Below are 17,749 nucleotides of genomic sequence, written 5' to 3'. Positions count from 1 at the left end.
ATGGGATAAGTAAGTTCAAAGCAAGGAGTATTTTCAGGGGAATTAATGGCAATGTGTCTTTTACTGTAATATATTTTTAAAAATTTAAACATTTACTGTATTTTTTATCACACCTGGTATTTACGGATATGTGGAAAACTAAGTAAAAGTAGATAAGTACAACAAAAGGCTACATCTAAACTTTTATTTTAAGCCATGCATGTTTGGGTCATCAGTGAGGCATGTAGGTTGTGATCTTAAGGAAGCAGTGGGATGAGCGAGCAGAGCACAAAGCTGAAGATACACACTGAAGGGTCATGAGCATATGATCTATTCCTCTAGACTATGCTTGCCACCTTATATTGGTCTTCATTTTTCTTTTAGAACATTAAAAGGACTTAGATATTAAGAAGTCATTATTATTGTCTGTAAATTCTAATCTTGTTGCCATTAGTTTCATATACAACCTGCTCATTTAATTAAAAGTGGTACACTGTATTAAATGAATATCAATTAGGTTGAAAGGTGGTCTTGATATTTAAAATCTTTTTGAATATGATCCCTTGGTTGCCTGAAGTTAAGCATTGCCATCTATTTTTGATCAAGATTCTCCAACCAAATTTGCCAGGTGGGTCAGTTATCCATTGCCCAAAGAATAGTAGATACAAAGTCACCACAAAATCCCAATGACATACAAAACCATTTATTTCACTGACATCTCTGAGATGACTAGAAATTGGTTAATCTAGCTGGACTAACTATGAACTTCGCTGAACTTGTGGGGGCACACTCCCATCATTCTAAGGATAACTGATTTGGCTTGATCCAACTGAGAAAACTTTGTTATGATCCATTTGCTTCATTTGACTCTCATTTTCCTGCGTGAACCATTAAACTAACCCAAGCATGATCTTATCAAAGCAATGGGAAGGAGTCAAAAACCTAACTTACAAATATTTTTAAGTCTCTTCATCATATGTATCATTCCTCTATTGGCAAAAATTTATCACCAAGCCAAACCAAGATGTGAAGCGAGAAATAAGGAAGAACAAGTACCAATTGTGGAGCCAAAGGAAATCACAGTGGCAAGACCATTTCAATGGAGGGAGGAAGTGTACTTCTCCCATGGAAACAAGGGTGTGAGACTCACTGCTTATGAAGGAAAAATTCTACTTTATCACATGTGATTATCTTATGCATTTCTTATTCAAAACCATCTTCTTTATTTGAGGATTCAAGATCCACCAAAACCTGTAAAAATCTGAAGGCTTAATCCTTCTTTATTTATACACCAAAGGAAATTTCAGCTGTAGCTAAACTAGTCTATATTTATACTTAATTTTACATTCTGCTGTTTCACCTCTGTGCATTTTTTAAAGAAAATGTTCCCCCTTCCTTGTCAAAATTTCTCCCATCATCCTACATATGACTTAATGTTCACTTTGTATGCCATTTTATAGATGAGGGGAAACAATGGGAGTGGTCCACTGAACACTGTGCCAGGTATTCTACTACAGGCTTTGCATGTGTTTTTCTAAATACTCTTCACAATAGCCTGGTAGCTTGAGTGTTATTTTCTAGATGAGAAAAGAGATCCATAAAGCATGCATCTTGCTAACAATCAGTTTGTAAGTGGTGGAGAGAAAATTCAAGGCAAACTCTGATTCTAAAGTGTAGGCACTTTCTACTCCACCATGAAACCAGTGAAATAATATTTTAACTGCTAAGAAGTCTGAGCTAATGTTTAATTCCCCAAAGAGATTAAGAAATGTGTCTTTAAATTTCTTTATTTGCACTAAAATATCTAGAATGTTGCATCCCACATGTAAATATTAATAGCAAAGGGCTGGGGATTTAGCTCAGTGGTTCTGCCACCTGCCTGGCAAGCGCAAGGTCCCGAGTTCGATCCCTGGTACCAAAAAAAAAAATTGTAAAAGTTAGTAGTCTGATAAATCTCAACAGATTGGGAAATTGCAATTAATATTAAGTTATAGGATGCCTTGCTTCTTACTTTTTGAAAACTGTCTTTTAAAAAGTAAGTGGGAAATCATTCACTTTCACTTTTCCAGAGTAGTGGCCATGAGTCAAAGAAGATTCAAAAGAAGCATAGAATGTTTTCAGGTCAATTTATAGACTGTGTCTTCAAAATAGCTTTACTAATATTTATTTTCACAGAATAGTAATTGACTAATATGTTAATTTTACAAAAAATACTGAATTCTAGCAGCACTAGATTAAAAACTAGCTACCAAAAAGGAAGCTGAGAGAAATCACTAGTTAACAGCTCAGAAATTAGTTGACAGCCTTAGGGTCACAAGTGGTGCTGGTGTTCCATAAGTTTATTAACAGCCTGAAAGATGGGGTGAATAACAGGGCAGCAAATTTATCAAAACGATATAATTATTCAGATACAAAACAGAGAAGTAGTCAAGAATAAGAGGTAAGGATAACTTCAGAAGGACCGAAGGCAGTTATGTAATAGAGCTCCACAATGGTGAATGGAATTCAGTGTAACAAGTTCAAGGTAAGACACAGGGGAAGAAGCAATTCAAACTACTCATACACAGTACACTAATGGCTTCTGAATTACCCACAGCCTCTCAAGGAAGAAATCGAGACGCCACAGTCGACAGCTCAAAGAATATGTTGACTTGACATACAGGGGAAGGTAAAAAAAATAAATGGAATATTGGGTTGTATTAAGAAGGAAATCGAGGACAATATGAAAAAAGGTATGCCTTTGTTATATATTGAAACGTATTAATAGTCATTCAGGAAATAGGGAACTAAAAATTCACCTTGAATGTTAGCTTTAGTTAGAAAGATTTCAAATGTTAAAAAGATAAAAAGGAAATGAAAGGGAAAATCCAAGGAGACTCTAAAACCTTCCAAAGAATTGTTAGAATTCCCTACAGAAGGTATGAGAGATTTCATGTCTTCAGTGGAGGAAATAAAATAGTAATTGAGAAGATTGTTGTTTTCTGATAAAATGTGGATGGGCAAGTGGGCTGGCATGGAAAGATGTGAGAAGGGAAAAGGATTTTTACAATAGGTCTTGTTTATAAACTGCTGGAGACAGAACACACACATAAGCCTCACGCTCCATTCCTGCCCAAGCCCTGTAACCCATTATGATGTCTTTGCTATGAATTCCAGGAAGAAAGGATAGATTTAACTACAGAGTATAACCATTAATACCCCAAAGGAGTGCTTGGGAGGAAACATCTTCACATACAGAAATGCAGAAAACTCTATGATTACATTTGCATCAGGAGTGTTGGTGTCCTAAGGAGTGCCAATAGCTGAATCCAGTGATGCCTGCAAAACTTGTAACAGTTAATACCAATAGATAACAGTTAATACCATTCTAGATTTATCCTGACCAACCAGTATCAACTCTTTAAAGAAATGTTATGTCAGTCACAGTCCTTCAAAGAAGAAAGGCCATTCTCAAAGACTATTTGAGCAGAGTTTAAGAAGAAGCTACTTAAAATTTCTGTTAAAAAAAACCCCAGAAAGGATAGTGCCATACAATGTTTCTAGTAAGAGTGTTGTTAATTGTTTTTCCACATCTTCACCTAAAAGAAGTAGAAGGAGATGATATTAGAACTTAGAAAACCTTGCCATATGAAAAATACTCTTTTAAAAGAGTGTACCATTCAGTGGAAGAATTTGGATGAGAGGGAACCAGGAAAAAATTCATTTCACCTTCTTCTCTCTCTCTTTTTTTTTTTTTTTTTTTGGTACCGGGGATTGAACTCGGGTCCTTGCGCTTGTGCAACAGGTGGCTAAACCACTGAGCTAAATCCATTGCCTTCACCTTCTTCTCTTAATAAAATATATGAGAATCAGACTTTTATGATGTGGGGAGAAAACTCGAGACTGTCCTCTGGAGAGCAGCAAAAAAGGACCATTGCATCATCTCCAAGACTTAAGAGTGTGTGGCACAAGAAGAGTCGATGCCAGCTGAATGAATGAATGAATGAATGAACAAAAGCAGATTAAAATATTAAGTTGTTTAACAGTGAGGAATGCCCTGATAATTGAAAATATGTGGCCACTGTGTTTTTCATGTTAACATAGTCCTCAGAAAAGAGGAATTTAATAGGAGAGCAAAATAGATTATTGTTTTCTAGTAATAGTTTTATTTTAAAATGTCAAGTACAACAATGGAGTTTTAAATAGTTGAAATAAACAATTAACAATTATCAACAGTCTAGAGAGAAAAATTAAACAGAAAGCAAACAAAAAAGTATCTGACTGAAAACCAGTTATTTGTCTAGCTCCTTGAAATAACTACTTGATATCAACTGGGAATCTTCTTTAGTTCATTTCTACATGTGACTTATAGGCACAATAATTTGGAGGACATTGCTGATGTGCCAGGATTTCTGTGGGGAGGAAGGCCCTTTGACTCTTCACTCTTGAATTCTGGAGTTGGTGGTATATTTTAAATGCAATGAATCTGCTTTACTCCCCACCTTTAATGGGGAAATGTATTTTAACAAATTTATTCCTCAATTACAAGAACATTAATTTGCCTGTAGAAATGTCTAAAGCTGGAAACAACTCTAGTCATCACCCGGACTTCTATCTAGAAAATTGGCTTCTTTCAAGATGGATCTCCCCCTTCCACAATTTCAGTGCTTTTCAACTTCCCTGTCACTCAGCACTGAAGCTTTACCTTTCCTAACAATATTGCCCCTGAGTTTACACCTTCCATACTTTGTTCATCTCTGAAAAGTCTTACTTGAATTATTTGAAGTGAAATTCCCCCAGGCATAGAGAGTGTTTTCAGTGATCAACAGATAAACACTAAAAAAAAAAAAAGAATAAGGCAATTAGGGACTTAACCTTTTATAGCAAACACATGAGTGTGTTATTAGAATATTGGAGAAAGTGCTGTTTCATCATGAGTTTAACATTTTGCTTCTTTGCCCCAGTGGTCACTGTTCTTGATGATTTCAAAGGCAAAAGTGGTCTCTACCTCCTCTGATTTTCCTTCAGAGTATGTTTCTGGTTTCCTTCAGTGCTTCCTGCACCTCCCATTCCCAACTTGTTTCTTGTTATTTGTGCACGTTCTTTACCCTCATTTTCAAATGGGAAAGTCCACTAAGGACAAAGATGGAATCTCATCCGTTTTCATAGTTCCTACAATGCCAACAATTGCACCTCATTAGCATCTATACATCATCAACATGTTATCTCTCTCTTTCTTTTTCTCTCTGTCTTTTTCTGTCTCTCTTTCTTCCTCCATCCCTCGCCACTCCTTCCCCAGCAGATTAGTAGCTGCTACAACTCTAGACTTAGTTACTTCAGAAAAAATACTAAAAAATATTAATACAAGCTGCTCACTCTGCTTATGGAGCTTAACTCAGTTTGTCCGCTCCAAATCAGCTGTTAACTATAAATATTCCCAGGAAAAATTTTGCCAAACATGCTCTGGCTTAGAATTACAAAGGAATGAAGTCCATGAAGAATAAGGGGCTTGTTTCCAGGGTTCTCCTGATGAGTTGAATTTCCTGAAGCCACAAGCAGAGTGAATGAAACAAAAGCAGAAACCAACCAGGGGACTTTTTCTTATTCGGCTGAAACTCTATAAAGGCAGGAACAGCAACAGCAAACAACTATTGATCATTTATTATTTGTTCAAACCTGTTCTAAGTGCACACCTTCTTAGTTCTTTCATCCCTTATGAAAACTTTTGAGTTGTTTCTGTTATTAGATGCAGAAAATCCAGCACTTAACACAGCATTTAATATTATGAGAAAATAAAATATATTTTAAAGTAAATATTTTTTAAAATGTTCTTACTTTTGAAAAGACTAGTCAAGAAATTCGTTTTTTAAAAAAAGTTCATCTTTGCTAAGAAAATATATAGAAATAACTCACTTCAATATTTTGAAATAATCGATTAGTTAGATACTGGGAAAGTTCTCCCCAAAATTACATGTCCTATAAGATTGAGGGCAATTTCTGTCTTATAATATTAGGAAATTAGATTATTTCTATAATATGTTCTGTTTAAATAAGTGGAATGATTTTAAACTGATCACAGTCAAACTTTTCAAGGTGAATTTTGAATTGAATCAACATGAAGGACATATAGAAACAGAATTGTTTTTTTAAAATAATGTATTTCACACATACTGAGGTTCTCTCATAGTACAACTTCAGCAAATTGCCTTTACTACAGGTCCGCATGATGGACTCAGCTCTCCATCCACATATCACTTCTGTGGATATGACAGTGCTACAGCCTACTTGTCCTTCTTTTCCAGAAACGTCCTTCTGCAGCATCCTTGGGATCTACTTCCATGGGCTTCTAGCTGACTATTTGCCTAGCAGAAAAAGCAAGCCAGGCTTTAGTACTTTCACAGCATCATTCCAATCTGCTTCTTGCCTCCCTAAATGCCAACCAAGCCTTGTGTATCTTTTTTCAACCCAAAGCATGAGATATTAACATTTCAAATTTTCATCAGAAAATTCAAACACAAATTGAGTGTGAGCCATTACTGGCCCAAAGCTGGTTTGGGACATCCAATATACATTATAAGAAAAATTGTCAAATGGGCCATGGACAGCCCATTGCCTTTAAATCTCTGAGGTACATACCTGTGTTAGCCTAAAACAGCAAAAAGTCTATGTCTGAGCCATATATTTTCATACTACTTTCTTTCCACTTCTGAATTAAGGTTTAATATTAATCCTTCGTGTTATAGGAGAAATGAGATCTATTACAACATTTATTATACCTTAGCAAGTTATAGGAGAAATGCCATCTACTCCATTACCAAGGATATATTGAACTAAAATTGTAGGTATTAGAAATGGACAGAATTTAGACATACTTCAAGTAAGAGAAAGAATGTGGCATAGAACTCAATCTGCATTACTTGCAATTCATTCTGAAAGTTATTATCAATTGATATTCATGGCAAAAACTAATTCCTTGTTCTGAAGAATGCAGTTCCTTCTCCCACTGGGCACCAGCTAAACCCATTTCCCAGCCTCCACTGTGGTAGGTGTAGACAAGGTACTGTGTCCTGGCCCTTATGGCTTATGGGCAGAAGTGATGTACTTCTTTTCAGTCCTCCATGATCCACACTTTTACTTCCTTTGTTTGTGCTGGAATGCAGATGATCCAGAAGACAATTCTGCTCCATCACTATTCCAGAATATAATTCTATGATTAAATGAGTTTAGGCAATGTTAGACTAAGTAAAATTAAAAGAATTTTCTTTCCCTGGACAATTTTTTAAATTCAAATATAATAATGGTTATGTTGAATCTCTAAGAAGGCACTAAACCATTCAGAATTCCCCAAACTTATTTAGTAACAGAAATGTTTTCTCTGAAAAACATCTGCCATCTTCTATGAAAAGATGTTCCATAGTAGATAGTGTAGGAAACATGGCTCAAGTGTTGAGATTCTAGAACAAGAGTAGAAACATTAAGGAGTGGAATTAATAGAGGCATGAGGATACAGTAAAGAGATGTTCCTTTCTCATGCCCTTCAATTAAAACATGGGTCACCACTAGAATGGCTCAAAGGCAATGATAAAATCTGTGCAAATACAGAAAAGTATAGAGGGCAAATTCCTACCCTTGCTACTTATACAAGGAGTAGTCTCTAATGATTTCAAAGCTGGAATCAGAATTTCAGAATTTCTCATTTAATTTTGCTAGAGAACAGTAACTAAATTATTTTCTTTTCATTCTGAGTGCTACATGACACCATTCTTGGCATTGTAATAATTACTGAGTACATCTGTCACTTCTTGAGTTCCACATCTTGTTAGAAAATGCAGAAGTGATTGTGTGGTATAATGTGCTAGAAAAAGGTGGACCAGGAGTAGTTGAACTGTACTTTTGGCATAAATGGGAAACTCTCATATCATTTCACTATTTGATCATCTGATCTCGAAAAAGGCCCTTAAAGTGCATTTTAGCAGTAATGTGTACAATTCTTAAACATCACACTGTCAAATATAGAAGTTCAGGAATAGAATTATCTTCCTGGACAAGATGACAATTCCTATCCGTCAAGTTCATAAGGTAGAGAGTTTAAAAGGACTGCCTTCAATTTGCAACTACACAGTCAACTGTACAATATGAGGCACAGTAATACTAAGCCTTATCAGCTGCTTTATTAGCAAACCATTAATAAGGAAAAGCTAGCCTAAAAGCCCCTTTTAAGAAATTCATTCTTTGTGTGAGTTCAGGTGCAACCTGAGTCATGTACATTGATTTGGATGGAATTGCTTCATGCTTCACAAATAAATCTTGAATCCAAAGTTCAAGCTTTTTCTTTTTCTACTTTTGTACCTCTGTAGATTGCAAGTTGTTTTGTGTAAATTACCATACCAGCTTCCTCCAACTGCTAAATCCTTCACCTCCACATCATAAACAATCAGGGAGGCAAGATGATGGTGGTGATATTAGTGACAATAATAACAACATCTGTGGAACTCTTAGGATGTGTCAGTCATGACTCCAAGAGCTCTCTCTCTCTCTCTCTCTCTCTCTCTCTGTACTCAGGATCAAACTCACTCCTATAAGGTTTTTTATTCCCATTTTACAGATAAGACATCTGAAATATCGTGTGGTGATGCGACAAGTACAAGATTTAATAGCCGCTAAGGAGAACTAAGCTAATGGCCCAGACAATTTCTAGCTCGAAAGTAGGATGCAGTTGGTTCTGTCTTTTCTAGCTATTTGATGTTGAGTATTTGTTCTGACTCTGTTTTTGTTTTTTCTTTGTGATGAGGAATACATAAGATACGGTAGATAGAACACCTGACATTAATTAAATACTCAATAGATGGTAGTAAATATGATTTCCTGATGATTGGAAGCAATCCTATAAAAAGGTTAAAATGTTTAGAGAGGACAGTAAACAAAAGCCTAACGGGGGCAAGGGACAAGTGGGAAGAAGGAGATAAGGGAGAGCATTCGTAAGCAAGAAACCTCTGCCTTACTCTCAGAATTTGTTTTGTACAACTGCCGGCCAAGCTGACATCTGTATTTGCAACCTCAGGTTCCAGGATGCCCCCTGGTGGCCTGGGGGGGGCTCTCTCGCCCTCCCAGCTGGGGTTCTTGACAACAGCTTTCTCTTATTGCATAGGTGAGTCTACTAGAGCAAAGGGCTTGGAAGGGAAGCTGCTTCTCAGGAACAGCCACCTGCGTGCCCGTTTCTATTCAACACTAACTTTATTAAGATATCAAAGCGGACGAAGGTAGGTGGCTGCAGGGGAAATTGTGAACAGGCAAAAAGGTGGGGGGAGGAGAGCACTTAATAAAAGATATTTCTTTTCCCTTTTTTTTTTTTTTAATCTAAGTCTGCCTGGAACACAGTTAAAAGGTGATTGAGAGTTGGTGATTCTTTTTTTAAAAGAAAAAGCACTTTCTCTGTCTAAAGAGAAACAAAGATGCCCATTTTCCCCAATTCACTTAGTGCACAGAAGGTTTTCTTCTAGGTATTCATCCAATTAACTGGTCAGACAGCTGGAATGTGATACAGGAATAAACAATTCTTCCAAGAGAAACCACTCAGTGCTTTTCTTTGGAGAACTCTCTCCCCTCAAATACCACTCCCCTCCTTCACTCCCCCTTTCCCTTTCCCTCCTTGTTCCTTATAGTCCTGGCTCTGGCCTGGATGTCACAGCTTCAGAACTGAGAACTGTCATCTGCAGTCTGCCACTCTCCCCACCCTGCCATGAATGACACTTTAGTTCTGTGTTAATTGCCCTATTGCTGCTCGGCTATCAGCCAGGGCCTGTCTCAGATTTACTGATTGCAGACGTGAGCAGAGTGAGTGAGCAAGCGCACAGAGGTTGGGGCTCAGAGGGACCAAGTTCAAGGGCACTGAATGGTACAGACGCATAAACAAGGGAATAGTATGTAAGCAATAAAGACATAAGGGTTAGGATCAGGGCTAGCAGTACAATAAACAGCTGTGATAACCTAGTGTGTTTATAGATAAAGAATTTACAGAAAAAGCATAACTTGAGCCTACATTTGTTAACACTTTAAGAGACATATCATTTTGTTGCATCTTTTCTTGCTTCATTTTTGTGTACACTACAAACATTTGTGGCCATCCCAGGGATTTTTTCCCCTTTTTGTTCCAATATGAAAAATGTATAGTCATCATAATAGCTAGAGATAGACATCAAACCCCAAATCTGAGTGTTTTGTGTCAGTTTAAATATCGCAACAGCTACAAATTCCAAAAACAACATCTTCTAGCTGCACTCCTCGAGAGTCCCATTAAAAATCTGTATTTTTCAAGCTGCAAAATATTCTTTTGCACTCCATTTTTCCTAATTTTATTTTAATATCTGTAACTAGAGTAAGTAACATTTCATTAGAAGGCCCATAGATTTGGCTCTGTGTATGTTGTACTTTCTTTCTAAAAATAAATTTCCAAGTACATACAAGCATTTGGTGAAATCACCACGATGCTTCTTAACTGTCCTAGGAGGGCCCCATCAGAAGTACAATATATTGTCCTGTAACTATTGATCCAAATGGCTACATTTCTAAAGGAGAAAATGATTGTGTAGTGAGAGCAGTGCGGAGGTGCAGTAAAATGCCCTCCAGTATATAAAGACATAAAGACTAAAGTCACCCTGTAGATTCCCTTTAACGCCTCCAAATCCACTGTGTAATGTGTTCTTTTAGGGTAAATCAGAAACGTGGTAGAAATTAACATGGCAGGGATGGTGTTCATAAAGAAAAATGGTTTACAGCATTGTCCAGCCTAGACCAAGTTCATTTTGCATTAAATACACAGAAAGACTATTAATTAAAGCCCCAAAGGTCAAAGAAGGAACATCTAATTATCTTGAAATCACAGCAGCACCCCAAAATTTGTCAGACAGAACACGTATTCTGGATAAGGAACTGAGGCGTCAGTACACGAGATGCCCTGCAGTGTTAATACCAACAGTGTGTGGGGCTATGGTTAGTCTTCAATTTCTATAAAGTTCGAATGTTTTCCAAAGGACAGGTGGAAACTGATGAATGAGATTTCTAAATTGTGTTCTGCTGAAGGACGTTTGTCCTGTAACCATTTCTTGTCTCAGCCTCTTGCTCTAAGTTGCCATTTAAATAGTTTTTAAGAAAAGCATATTTAAGTAATACCCTATAGAGTTTGGTTTAGAAGGGCTGTTAGCAAATTAGCATTTAAGTCACTGTGATCAGAATGGGTCTTTGTGGATTTGATTCGGTTTCATGCTAAAAAAAAAAAAAAAAAAGCATAAAGGAAGTCCACGTTTTAAAATAGCCTCAGAACAAGGCTGACTGAGCCAAGACTTGTACTAAACATAATGAAATTTAGGGGAATTATTTATTATCACTTTAATTAATAAACCAGCTTGTTTTCACCAATGTTCCCTTGTGTGCCGAAATGCCAGTTTGTGTCAAAAGGAATCCATACATTGATTGCACATACAAAGATCTGACTGAAGAATTTTAATGATTCTGCAGTGCCGCCAAAGGTACCAGGCTTGGCCTTACAAGTAGCAAATAGTATTGCCATTTATATTTCAAAAGGTTGGATGGCCTGTGGAAGTCTGTGATCTGCAGTGGAAACTGTTACATGGAGCTGGAGGTACCTGTGTGTTCTTCCATCTTTGCCCCTCACTTCTGAGCAGGTGCTCAGGAGGATAAGGCTGGCAGGAATTGCCTGGCAGGAGTCGCTTTGCTTCCTGACTTGAGACAGAAGAGAATATTGCTGGAGGGGGCTTCCCAGGCCTCCTGTGCAGCACCAGTGCCTAAAGCCGGCCCTGAAACTATGCTGGCTCTTAGAAGAAATAAAGATCTCGAGGAGCAAAAAGAAAAAAGAGAGCAAGGGGAACAAGAAAAGAGGGAAGAAAGAAACATGGGAGAGATGGAGGGAGGACTGCAGAGGGCAGGCAGGATTTCTTTTCTTCTCCCTCAAGGTAGCTGCACAGGAACAAATGGCATCTTGTTTTGAAATGGAGCTTGCTACTTCATTATGAGATCATTTGGGAATTCATTTTTTTCTCTGATCAACAAAAGCGTACAATTAAAGACATGTCTATAAGTTATGCATTTGAGTATAACCTGAATCTCTCTCTCAGAGGCTCTTCTGGGGCACCAAAGAATTTACATTTAGTCACAGACAGGTATTCCCCTTTTTTCTTCTTTTCTTTTTATCATCGGAGACATTTGTGAAATTTTGAGACCTGCAATATAATCACATAGCTAAGAGCTCATAACTAATGTTTGGAAATAACATTCCTCTGGCTGGTAAGCAGTGTATTAATTATGATAGAAGTTTGTATTCTATTAAGAGTTAATAAATGACCAAGATCTGGACTAATCCCCTGCCAAGGTTCATTTCCATTACAGACTTGTGCTATTTTTTCCAGTGCCTTTTGCTCTGCCCTTCTTGCTACATATGGAAAACCTATATCAAGATGGTTGTCATGGCAATGAAAAGATTTGCATGTGTCTTATCTATCTATTTAAATACCTTCTTATGGTTTATAACTACTATAATACAGCCCTCCAGCTCTGTTCATCACTAATTTAGAGCTAGCCTGGTGTGTCTGAGGTCATGGATACCATCTGAAGCATGTTGTCTAGACAACTATGAAGCCACTGACCATGGGGGTAATTGCTTTATGCAAATAAAAAAAGGTATACTGGTGATATGTCCCATGGATACCCTTGAAATCTGAATGAATAGCCATGACCATGTACCCTCAGTGGACACTGGCTTCCAGGCAGGTAAAATGCAAAATAACTTTGGGTTTCCTTCTCCTCCCCACTGTTTTCTTCTTTACCTCTTTCCTTGCCATCCTCTACTAATTTCAGGGAATGAATAATCACTTCACAGTTTTCATTGTAAGTACAATCATAAGGATGATGAATTAAAAATTTTGTGGGATAAAGTCTTGAAGCAAAAACTTCAAGCACAATGAAATTCTGCTTTATTTATCCAACATTCTCATGTTCTTTTCCTCAGTCTTCTCACATTGTAAGCCCACTTATATTTCCGCACAATTTCTTATAATTTGAAAAACTAAGTAACAAATTTTATTTATAAAACATAACTCCAAAATAGTAAAATACTATAAAGCAATAATTCCCAAAAGAACACTAAATAAACAGAAAGAAGACCCATGCCCCCATCCTGTAAACAGCACAGGGCACTGGAAGTGAAACCAACTTATTTACATTTGACTTTGTGACATTTTAAGTTCTCTTTTGATAAAACCTGTTTTTAAAGACTCCCTAAGAGGTGCTCAGTAAGATTCTTCTGCTGAATTTTTTTGCTTATGGGGATTTTTTTTTTTTTAAGAAAACTTGTCAAGAAAGTCTGGTAGTCTGGTAATGCTGTGATTTTCTATTTGCTTTTGAATTCTCTGTCCATATCACAAGCAAAGAATTCTTAAAGATAATTTATATCATTATTCATAAGCTAAGGTAATGCTAACCTGTTCTTGGAGTAGCACATTAAGGACAATTTTACCCTGACAATAAAGTGAAACTGTGTTTACATATTGGACTACAATCACTGTTTGACTAATCTGCAAAGGGTAGATTTTTCTATTGCATTTCAATAGCTCATCTACTTCAAACTGTTGTGAACTTTCTAAAGATGTGTTTTCATTTATAATAGCAGATCTTGCAGTGTGGTAATCTGGAATTGAAGTTTCAGTGACAGTTTCATTCAACTAGCGCTTTGCATGAGGCATTACTGCAAACATTATTTTTTTTTATAAAAAATATAAAAGTGACAAAACCTTCCAAAGATAATTTCTGCAATTTAGTAAACTAAGGATTTCAAGTAAGGCATCAGTTTCTGGATGTTTTTCATAATGGGTTTCACAGGAGATGACCTGACAGGCAGTCTCATGATCTGACTCATACTCCGCAGCATACATACAATCTGCCCATTAGAAACACCACAAGTCACCCCCCTTTCACAGGACCTAGGCTAGGCAAGTGAAGCACTGCAAATGTCCAGAGGTCTGGACTGACCACTTCATCTTCTGGCTGGGAAGCATTCTTCCTCCCAGTCCTTCACTCTTGACAATAAACAGAGCAGAGCTGTGGAGCTTGCTTTCGGAGGCAAATTGGAATGGCAATGAATGGAGCATATCTACTGCAACCGGTAAGGTGGAGATGGCAAGGAATGTGAACCAAGTTGCAGCTCCTGTGCCCTACACAAGAAGAGTGGGGGAAGGAGAAAGAGGAAGTCAAAAGGGAAGCAGGAGAAGTTAGTAGTGGCAGAGGAAATAACCCCACCTTTTACTTCCTCTCAACTCCCTTTTGTATTTGTTTTGCCCTCTCTCCTCTAGCTTTACTACCCCACCCTTATCTACCCAGCCCCTATACTATTACGCGCTATTACATAGGACACTCTGTTCAAACTGATAGCTTGAGAAAGAAGCACTGATTTCTGTAGTGGGCTCAGGGTAAAGTTGTTATTACATAATATCACAGAAATACATTTGAATACAGGGCTCCTTCTCCAGAGGCGATTATCTTTTTTCCTTTATTATCCCTTACGCTTAACTTATACCCCATTATATTACACTTTTGAGGTTTTTATTCCCATAACTTTTCTTAGCCAGTGCCCCAAACTGTCTGGCACCTCCTAAAGCCTGGACATATTCATCTTTCTTAAACCAGGACCATTAGTATGTACTTATCATTGGATGACTGAATCCATTGCTGCTCTATAAGTAGATACAGATTTGTTTCTATGCATGCAAATTGAAACAGAACAGAATTTGTTAAGACAAACATACATATTCACCCAAAAGTTTATGGTAGTATATGGTATCAGTTATCTTTCTGTTTTTTCCAGTGTCTACTTTGCAATGAAATCGTTACTCAGCGGGCAGTAACTTATCAAACAGAACCAGCCAATACAGGGTTCACCAGCTTTACTAAGAGTGGCCTGGAAAAAATGTGCCAGGGAAGGATTCAGAAAAACAATTCTGTTGTCCTACCTTGCTGCTTGCTAACATCACTCTGATCTGTAACTTGTTATCAAATAGAAACAGCAGCGTGGCACTAAGCAAGTTACTTGCACTCTCTTGACCTCAGTTTCCTTGTGTGTATATGAAAACAGTGAACTACCACTTTGAAAATGGTGAACTACCATATTAAATGCACGGCCACATTATCAGAACAGTTAATCATCATACCACCCTTTGGGCCACTCAAGTATAAGTTTGACATTTCCATGGCTGCAAAATACAAATGAATACAAAGAAAAATGTGATTGATTTTGTGACTTTAGTCATAACATTTAAATACAGATTTATTACTATTAATGTTAATTGTCTGCAAAATAGATAAATATGTTAATATCCCAAGGAAAATAATATATAAGAATAAAAAATATAAAATATAAAACCCAGAGTAAATTATGTTTTGTTTTCTTGTTGGTTTTTATTTATTATTTTTAGGATATTTTTTCAAGATTGAGGAAAGAAATCATCGAATTCCACTTCATTTTCCATAAAATTTTTAGAAAATATTGACTCAGTTCATTTTTATGTCTTCTAAATAAAAATAAGACCACTGGCAGTATATTCTACTGAATCATTTTATATTGCTAGAAGTTTTAAATTATTTGAATATTGCACTATCAGAAGTAGGCAGTGGGCCAAAAGTTTTGTTTTAAAACTGTCTAGTTATCCAATTGAATAGCTTTTTTCTGATGATGACTTCAAAGGTATTTTTTTTTTGAGATAGAGTCTCACTATGTAGTTCAGGCTGGCCTTGAACTTATTAGGCAGCCCAGGTTGGCCTCGAACTCATGACAATCTTCTTGCCTCAGCCTCCCAAGTGCTGGGATTACAGGCATGCACCACTACACCCAGCTTTCCCAAAATGATGTTGTTTGGTCTTGAATTACTATGCTATTTTGAAAGACCTCTAAAGGAAAAGAATAGAAAAAAAAATCACAAATGTTAGTTACCCACATAATTTTGTTAGTATACATGTGTTTTTAAATGTAAGTAAAATTTTTTAAATGAATCATAAAAATCAACACTGAAGAACTTATGCAATTAGCTACATATATTCAATAAAAATTAAACTATATTCTAATCCTATTAATATAGATATTTCAGAAAAAATATTAAACTGAATTAAATTACCTGAGTAATAACCATTTCAGAAATTATCAGAGATGGAATTGAGATTTTCAGGATATTATGACTTCTAGTTTCAGTGGCAAGGTCAGTGTCTATAGGGACCATTCTATTCCTACACAGGTTTATGATTGATTCAAAATATTTTAAACTATAGATGGGCAAAGTTGCAACACTGGGCTGTGCTAGTGGATGAGGTTGTATAATATTATAAATTGATTTTGGGAGACTAAATTGACACAATGTATTTGGAAAAGTTTGATGTTATATGGTAAAACTGATTATGCATATGTTCTCCAGTCCTTAAATTCCAGTTTTAAGTGAGAAAATCTTGGGCACTAGGAAATTTAAGTCAGATGTTTACAAGCAATATTGTTTATAGTAGCTCAAAACTCTAGGAAAAATAAAGTAAATAGATGAATTGTCAAAAGTCAGTGAAATGAATGAAGTAAAACAAGCATCAGGATGTACATTTTTTTTTTTTTTTGGGTACCGGGGATCGAACTCGGGTCCTTGCGCTTGCACGGTAGGCGGTGAAACCACTGAGCTAAATCCCCCGCCCCGGGATGTACATATTTTTAAAATTAATGTTACCTGAAAAAAAAGTTGCTAAAGAATGTATTCATGTACCATAAGAGTCCATGTGTATAAAGTCCAAAATAAGCAAAAATAACATTATTTAGAGACATAAACAAAGGTGGTAAAACTTTACAGAGAAATGAGAAAATAGATTAACTTTAAGTAGCATTTATCTTCTGGTGTGGATGGGAGTTATTAGTAAGAAAGTGATTAAAAAACGGAGTAAATCATAAAGCCTAAGAAGACCAAGCAGCCTTAGGAGAACGGGATAAAGTCATGATTCCAGGGAGTAACAACCGAGGTTCCAAGGGTGTAAAAGAAGAAGAGATATGTGAAAGACATTGAGGAAGAGACATGAAAAGAAAGTCAAGAATGTGCACTGTCTTTGATAGCCAAGAGGCAAGACGAAGTCAAGAAACCTGAATCAGATGTCATGGGAGCAAATTTTGAAATAACCCTAGTTAATTAGTAGGGGCAGAGTCTGATCAGTGTAGGTTACAATGAAAATGAGCAGCAAGAAAGAAGAGACCAAGTTTTGTAGACACATTGAAGAATTTGACTGACGATAAATGTAGCACAAGGTAGTAACCAATGGAGAACTTAGGACCATATATGTGTAGATTGTGTTCATTGCTTGTCTGTTTTAAAATTAAGAAACTTGAACTTGTATGTAACAGGAAAAATTAGTAGAGAAGAGAGACAAAAATACAGGAGGGAAAAGGCCTCATTAGAACATAAAAATTAATTCCCTCTCTGGCTGAGCATAGTTAAAATTTTAATGAACTAATTCTCGCAGAAATTAGAATGAAACACATTTGCCTTTCAAATGAATGCTAGACATTGCAAACCCAATGAATAACAGTCCTAGAAGTCTGAAAGATTGTGACAGTCTAAGTTACTATTTTGTACTTGTTATCACACTTGCAAAAACAACTTTGACTCCCATCTCTCACCCTTTTTGCCTAGTTAAAACTTTTTTCTACTTCTGAAGGTGAAACTCAGAGTGAATTACTTGGTTGTAACTGTGTGTCTCCTGTTACTTA

Source organism: Heterocephalus glaber, unplaced genomic scaffold (assembly GCF_053883595.1).
Source record: "Heterocephalus glaber isolate CG9 unplaced genomic scaffold, H.glaber_assembly_v1.0 deba00001457, whole genome shotgun sequence".
Taxonomy (NCBI): Eukaryota; Metazoa; Chordata; class Mammalia; order Rodentia; family Bathyergidae; genus Heterocephalus; species Heterocephalus glaber.
This window is presented reverse-complemented; position numbering follows the sequence as displayed.